The following is an 8,566-nucleotide window of genomic DNA, read 5'->3' on the forward strand; positions in this document are numbered from 1 at the left end:
GTATTTCTCATTTCGGATTTACACCCGAGAGAAATGGCTCTTCATGGCTTTCAAGAGGGCTTATCGGTTTTTCGTCCACCGTTGTTTAACGGATTGGGCTACACTTATTGGAAAACTCGAATGAGAGTTTTCTTGATTTCTATGAATTTGGATTTGTGGAATATCGTTGAAAACGGTTTTCAACTTCCCTCTAAACCGATGAACGAATGGTTGGATTTGGAGAAGTATTTTTCTTTAAACGCAAAGGCTATGAATGCCTTATTTTGCGCTTTGGACAAAAATGAGTTCAATCGGATTTCTATGTGTGAAACGACTTTTGATATTTGGCATACACTTGAAATCACGCATGAGGGAACTAGTAGAGTCAAAGACTCTAAAGTTAACATTTTAATGCATGATTTCGAGCTTTTTCGAATGAAGCCGAGCGAAACCATTATTGACATGTACACCCATTTTACGGATGTCGTCAATGGTTTACAAGCTCTTGGCAAATGTTTCTCGAATTTTGAACTTGTTAGTAAAGTTTTACGATCACTTTCTAAAGCTTGGGAATCAAAAGTAATGGTAATACAAGAAACAAAAGATTTAAATATTTTTCCACTTGAAGAACTTATCGGCTCATTGATGACATATGAAATGGTGTGTAATGCACATGATGAACACAATGAACACTTGAACCACCTTCCAAAGAACAGGAAGGATTTGGAACTCCGGACAAATGGATACCACTTGAGCAATGACTCAAGTGATGAGGACAATGATGAACTTGAATTTCGAATACTAAATCTTAATAAGTTTATTAAACAAAAATCTAAAATAAACAATGAACTTGAATGGAGGAAGAGGCCAAAGAAGATGAAGGCAACCAAGGATGAATCAAGAACTTCCAAAGGTGAAACGGCGAATTGGGCTTTGACGGGCTTCGACTACAAGGTAAGTAACTCAACTCTCTTGAATTATTTTGAAATTACTTGATGTTTTCCATGATGCATTTTCTCTTTTATTTTGAATAATTATTTTTCTTGAAAATTATATGTTTTATGTTAATAGAATAAAATGTTAGATTTAAATAATCATATATATGTGCTTGAGAAGCAAGAATGTGTATTTTGATATTAACTTTCAATGATGATGCATGGTTTTTATATGGAAGGCTTGATGATATTTTTTTTAAACCTTGTCTTTGGTTTTCAAACATGATGTATGTTTTTGACATAAGAACAAAACTTGAGCATGCTAATATAAAGTCAATCACATAAATTAAAACTAAAGAAGTTTTAGTTATCTATAAGAATCATTCAAAATTATGTTCAATGAAACCATTGCATAATGATGTAATGAAAATATTAAACATTTTGAAACCATGTTTTAGTGTCATGCATAATGATCATGCTTAATAAATTTCAAAATTATGCATATGAATCTTGTGATTTATGGATTATTGATTTTTACCATAATGAAAGTGACTTATTAATCTTTGTTGTAATAAATCTTACACTTTCGGTTTTAAACATTATACATGTTTTTATTTGGTATAAGTGAAATAAAATCATATGAATTGAAACAACTAAAAAGAGGAAAATATTTTTTCCTTGAAAAAATATTTTTCTCTATCCTATTGATCTTGATGTTTATTATGATAAATCTATGTATACCATTTTGAATCTCTTGAAAGTAATGTTGATATTTTGATGATTTTGATGATTTAAATTTGAAATAAGTTTTATCAAAATCATGATATTGATTTCTTGGAATAACATGAGATTACCTTTGATGATCATTTTGATTCATGGAATTTTGGATTCATGACTTGGTCTTACATTTGTTTATGAGATGGTTGAAATCTTTGTACGTTTGAATTCTTCCCTTCTCCTTTCAATTTATGCATGTTATATGTTAAAGAATTAAAACCATGTTTTGGTATCATGCATATCTAAGAAATATTGATGTGACAAATTGAATAAGTTGAAAATGAATGATGATTTTTCTCTTGAATATAACTTGGGATATTTTTTTATATAAATCATCATTTTGATTTCTCGACATTCGTTACATGAGATTTTATTATAAATCAAAATTTCTCATTAATCTATCTTCTACGATTTTACTTGATATTCTCTTGAGAGGAGATTTTCTAAATGAATCATGAATTTTCCTTGTGAGTTCTTGGAGTTATTACTTGATTTTTCTTTCAAAACAAGATCTCTTCTTTGTACTCCTATGATTTTTCTTGATATTTTATTTAAAGAAGATATTTACTATATGAATCATGTCTTTTGGTATTCAAATGATTTTATCCTTCATGACATGATTTCTTTGTATTTATGGCTTGCATGGCTTGAAATGTTTTGGTATAATGCATGCAATGATGAAATATTCATAAAGTTAAAATGATGTATGCAATACTTATGATAATGATGTACATGATGTATTTATTGCATATGATGTGTATCATGAATGCTTTAAATGATGAATGTTTGGTATCATGATCAACATGTTGATAAATGCTTAAAAATTTTAATGTTTGAGTATCATGTATGATATGCTTATTAATGATGATTGATTTATTTTTCGGTATCGTGCATGAAAAATAAGGTTATTGAAATTGTGTATGTTTTAATTTGAATATATAATGATGCACAAATAAGAATGATACTTACCTTTGTCATAATATGAAAATTGATATAAGGGTCTTCCCTTCTTTTTGACAATGACAAAGGGGGAGCAAGAATTTCTAGCGTGGACATCATGAAAAGAGGCAAACTAACTAGCTTGCACAATTTAAGATTAAAGCAAAAATTGCACTTCTCAAAAGAGAAGATGCAAATGTAACATTTGCCAAATTGTTTGCTTGCCTCATGTAAAACATTATCTCTTGCTAGTTTGGCATTTTTGCTAGCTTGTATGTTGCAAAACTTGATCACTTTTTCAAACATTTTGCTAGCTTACAATTTGCAAAGAAAGCAAAAATGGCACTTCTAGAAGAAAGAGCTTGTTATTTTGAACATCACAAGCTTGCCTATCTTAAGAAACAAAAATTGCAAAAGTGCTATCTTGCCTATCTCAAGAAGCAAAACTCGCAACTTGCACATTGCAATAGGAAGCAAGAATTATGAGCTTACACAAGAAAGCTACCTTGCATTTGCTTTCAAAATTTTTGCTAGCTTGTATATTGTGAAACTTACATATCGTAAAAATTGCTAGCTTGTAGTCTAAAGAGAAGCAAAAAGTTGCTATCTCAAAAGAAGCAAATGTGCTATCTTTCCTATCTTAAGAGGCAATAATGCTAACTTGCACATCTAGCAAAACTTGACAAATTTGCATATTTCAAGAAGCAAGAGTTGCTTTCTTGAACATCTCAATATTGCTAGCTTGCATGATGTAGAACTTACTATCTTGAACATTACCAAAAGTGCTATCTTGTATGCTGTAAAACTTGCATATCTAAAACTTGATAGCTTGAATGTCCTAAGCATGATGCATTACTTGCTAAATTTTCTAGCTTCAAAACTACATGATGATAAAACTTAATATTATGTTTTTCATGCAATGAGTTGAACTTATATTACAAACACAAAGAATAGTTGTACTTCTCCTTTTTGTTGATGACAAAGGGGGAGAAGTATGTAGATGACATGATATGCATAAGTTTATGCATATGTTTATGATGATGTGTTGCAAGTATTCATGATGAATATTGCAATGACTTGAATTCAGTTTGAATTCAAGGTTCTATCAATATGGCATATTGATAGGGGGAGTTTGTTTAAACCCCGGGAGTTAAGGTTAACTCCGTCATCCAGTGGTTGTCATCATCAAAAAGGGGGAGATTGTTGAATCTCGTATTTTGATGATAAAACCACTTGATATGTGTTTATGATTTAAACTGCATTTTGAGCGATGCAGGTCTACTCGATCAGGTTTAGACAGTTGACGCAGGAGGAATTGACGTTGCGCCGGAGGATATCACGTTAGGATATTGGATGGCAGAAGGCTTCGGACGTCGGGCATCGTGCCAAGAGCGGAATTGCGCCAAGGATATCGGCGTTGCGGAGGTCAACTGTTGATTGGGTAACAAGCCGCAAGAGAGGACGATGGGCCGAAGAATCGGACGAAGCGCCAACCAATGACGTGCCGGGCAACAGAATGTCAATTCGCTTTATAATAATTGTCTAGATCGGAGTAGAGTTTTTTCTTGTGTGTGCAGGATTAACTACGATAACGACGAAGACATAAAGCAAAATAAAGTGTCGGAGTCAAGCACGAAGGATTCATTGCGAGTTCGAGTGTTCGACGGAAGTCCGAAGGTTCGTCGGGAATGCTGCCGGAACTAGCCAAGAATGAGTAGGGAGCTTCCGAAGGGTTTTTTGGAAGCTCGCCGGAAGGTTCGTTGTAAGTTCGCGGAGCTCATCGAGAAAGATCGGAGCTTACCGAAGAAGCTCGTTGGAACTCGCCAAGATCAAATCGTGAAGTCTAGGAGCTTGCCGGGAGTCCGCAGAATGGTTTCCGAGAGTTTATCGGAAGACCGTCGGAAGTTCGCCGGAAGCTCGTCGGAAGAAGTCTTGACTTACGGACTTTGTAATAGCTTAGAAAATGTCTTTAAATTCGTAGTTAGTACGTTAATTAGGGTTAGGATTATGTGTTAATCCTATAACCCAAGTAGGGGCCAATTGGGCCCGAGTTCAGACTGGTTTGGGCCAAGTTTGGAGCCCAACCAGTGAGCTGATTTGGCCTAGGCGGTGGCACCGCCTAGCACCCGAGAGCTGGGCGGTGACACCTCCTGGGCTGGGCGGTTGCACCGTCCAGCACCCGAGCGCTGGGCGGTGGCACCGCTTGGCTGGGCGGTGGCACCGCCAACATCGGGAACATAAGAGAATTCAAATTTTTGGAGCCCAAATTTGAATCCTCTTGAGGCCTATAAATACCCCTCAAGTCTCAGCTAAGAAAATAACTTTTTGAGCAGCAAGTGTTTGAGAGAAAGGTCTTAGAAAAGTCCTAGCTAATCTTGTTTTCATTTTGCTAGTGTTCACCTCCTTCTTTCTTGCTGAAAATTTGTAAGAGAGTGAACCGCTTGTAAAGAGTTGTAAGAGGGGTATTTACCGTTCCCTTTCAAGAGATTTGCTAGTGGAAGGTGGGAGCCTCATCAAAGAGGGGCCTCGCAAGTGGATGTAGGTCATTTGACCGAACCGCTTTAAAATCGGCATAATCTTCGGTTTGCGTTTATGTTTATGCATTTATCTTTCTGCAAACCTTTACTTTGCTAAGTTCACTGCCCTCATCTTATTACGTACGCTTTCAACGTAATTGAAACGGTTTCAAACGAAACATTATTTTTATCATACGAAAGATTTTCTAAAACCGAAGTTTTAATCCGCTGCACTAATTCACCCCCCCCCCTCTTAGTGCCGCTCCGATCCTAACATTCCCAATGCTGGCGGTGCCACTGCCCAGCCAAGCGGTGCCACCGCCCAGCGCTTGGGTGCTGGACGGTGCAACCGCCCAGCCCAGGAGGTGTCACCGCCCAGCTCTCGGGTGTTGGGCGGTGCTACCGCAGTACCGCCTGGCTCTCCGATTCATTGGTTTGGCTTAATTTTAGCCCAAACCAAATCTGACTTTGGGCCCAGTTGGCCCCTAACCAGGATATAGGATTATCTCTTAATCCTAATCCTAATTACAAGTGAACTACATAACAAAAAAAACATCCTAAGCAAGTTTTCAACCGCGAACGTCGAGTCTTGTTCCGGTGAGCTTTCAGACGAACTTCTTCCGACGGACTCCCTGCAAGCTTCCGATCTTGTGATGACTTTAACGAGTAGCCAAGCCTTCTCGGTGATCTCCGTGAACCTCCGACGATCTCTTCGGCGAACTTCCGAAAATTTCGATAGGTTCCTGATTTCTTCTCGGTTGGTTCCGGCAGCATCTCCGACGATTCTTTGGACTCTTAAATGTCTATCGATCTTGACTCTGATATTCTTGCTTTGTATTTTCTGGTTATCATAGTTAATCCTGCACACTTAACTCAATACTATGGATTAGATCAATTAACCCATCAATTGATTTTATCATCAAAATCCGAGATTCAACATTTTAGAGCTCAAAAGTGTTGTATAAGCTAGAAGTTCTCCTCCCTCTTTTCTTCTAAGTTTTGATCTTTCAAGAGAGGAGAGGAAATTATGTAATGGTTGTCTCCTAAGCTCGTCAAAAGGAGTGAAACTGTAAAAGAGTGGTTGGTCTTCGCCTATTGAAGGAAAGCCTCTAGTGGACATCGGTGACCTCGTCGGAGGAGGAAGCCAAAAGTGGATGTAGGTTAATATTGACCGAACCACTCTAAAATTACGGTGCTCTCTGGTTTGAATTTCTTCTTGCTGCTTACCTTACTGCAAACCTTCATATGTGCTTTACTTCCTTATTACTTTTGCTGCACTCCCTTATGAACTCGCTTTCAAGTTAAGTTTCCGAAAACGTTTTCACGTCGGAAACGATTTCATCGTATGAACGTAGTTTTAATCGTCGAAAGTTTTTTCGCTGCACTAATTCACCCCCCCCCCCCCCTCTTAGTGGTCTTGATCCTAACATTTGGTATTAGAGCCATAGTTTTCTATTTTGGTTTAATACCCATATAGAAATGGCTCTTTTCGGCATCCAAGAGGATCACTCTCTCATTCGTCCTCCCTTCTTCAATGGGACGAATTACACTTATTGAAAAACTCGAATGAGAGTTTTCTTGCTTTCGTTGGATTTAAATTTATGGAATATTGTCGAGAATGGTTTTCGAATGTCTTCTCTTCCAATGAACCATTGGAATGATTTGGAGAAGAAGACATTTTCTTTAAATGCTAGAGCTATGAATGCTCTATTTTGTGCCTTAGACAAAAACGAGTTTAATCGGGTTTCTTTGTACGAAATGGCTTTCGATATTTAGCGCACTCTTGAAATCACACACGAAGGCACAAGTGGTGTAAAAGATTCTAAAGTAAATTTTTTAATGCATGATTTCGAGCTTTTTCGAATAAAGCTGAGCGAAATCATTGTTGACATATACACTCGTTATACGGATGTCGTCAATGGTTTAAAAGCTCTTGGTAAATATTTCTCGAATTTTGAACTTGTTAGTAAAGTTTTATGATCACTTTCTAAAGCTTGGGAATCAAAAGTAACGACAATATAAGAAACAAAAGATTTAAATATTTTTTCACTTGAAGAACTTATCGGTTCATTGATGACATATGAAATGATGCGCAATGCACATGATGAACATGATGAACAAAACCATCTTCCAAAGAACAGGAAGGATTTGGGACATAGAATATTTGAAGACCACTCGAGCATAAGCTCAAGTGATGGTGAACAAGAACTGCTCACTAAAAAATTTAAAAAATTAAAGAAACAAAAATTTAAGAACAAAAAGAATAGAACTACTTGCTTTTAACGTAAGAAGAAGAACATAAAGTGGGATGAATCGAGCTCCTCCGAAGATGAGGAGAAAATCAAGAAAGGCGAGATTGCAAACTACGCCTTAACGACATTCAACGATGAGGTAATCAATACCCCCTTAATTTATTTCGAAATTACTTTATATTTTCCATGATGTATTTTTTTTTAGAATAATTATTTTTTTTTTAAATTGCATGTTTTATGTTAATGGAATAAAATGTTAGATTTAAATTTAATGATCACATGTATGTTTTTCTTGAGAAGAAAAATGTGTATCTTGATGATTTCTAATTTTGATTGAAACTATGCTTGATGTCTTAATGAAAATATTAAGAAGTTTAATATCATGCTTAATGATGATGCATGGCTATTTTATGGAAAACTAAGCATGAAAAGATAGATTCACCTAAAAAGAAAAATGCATGACTACAACAAATAACAAAATGATTTTGGTTGAAAATACCTTATGCTCAATGAAGCCATGATTGATGAATATGCTTTATATTTAATAATTTATTTATCTTGTATGTCCTATCATGATGAATATTTTGAAAATAAATGAAATCATGTTTGATTTGAAATAATGCATAATGATCTTGCTTAATGAGTTTTCTTTCGAAATGATGCATGATGATCTTTGTGATTATCAAACTTTGTGATCTTTTGAAAGATCTTGTTTAGCGTTAATGAATGATGCATGGATTTGGCATAAAAGAAAAAACAAGCATATATTAAATCAATCAATGAGTTGAAACAAAAGGAGGAAAGCATTTTTCTTGAAAAATATCTTTTTTCTCTATCTTATCAATTTTTCACTAAGAGACCAATAAAATTATATTGTCTTTTTGAATCTCTCGAAAGTAAGATAATTTTAATGACTTGAATTTGAAATAAGTTTTATCAAAATCATAATATTGATTTCTTGGAATAACATGAGATTACCTTTGATGATCATTTTGACTATTTTGATTCATGGAATTTTGGATTCATGACTTGATCTTTCATTTGTTTATAAGATGGTTGAAATCTTTATATCTTTGAATTATTCCCTTCTCCTTTCAACTTTTTATGCATGTTATATGTTAAACATTTGAAACCATGTTTTGGTATCATGCATATCTAAGAAATTTTG

The sequence above is a fragment of the Musa acuminata genome, chromosome BXJ1-3, assembly GCF_036884655.1.
Source record: "Musa acuminata AAA Group cultivar baxijiao chromosome BXJ1-3, Cavendish_Baxijiao_AAA, whole genome shotgun sequence".
NCBI classification, from domain to species: Eukaryota; Viridiplantae; Streptophyta; class Magnoliopsida; order Zingiberales; family Musaceae; genus Musa; species Musa acuminata.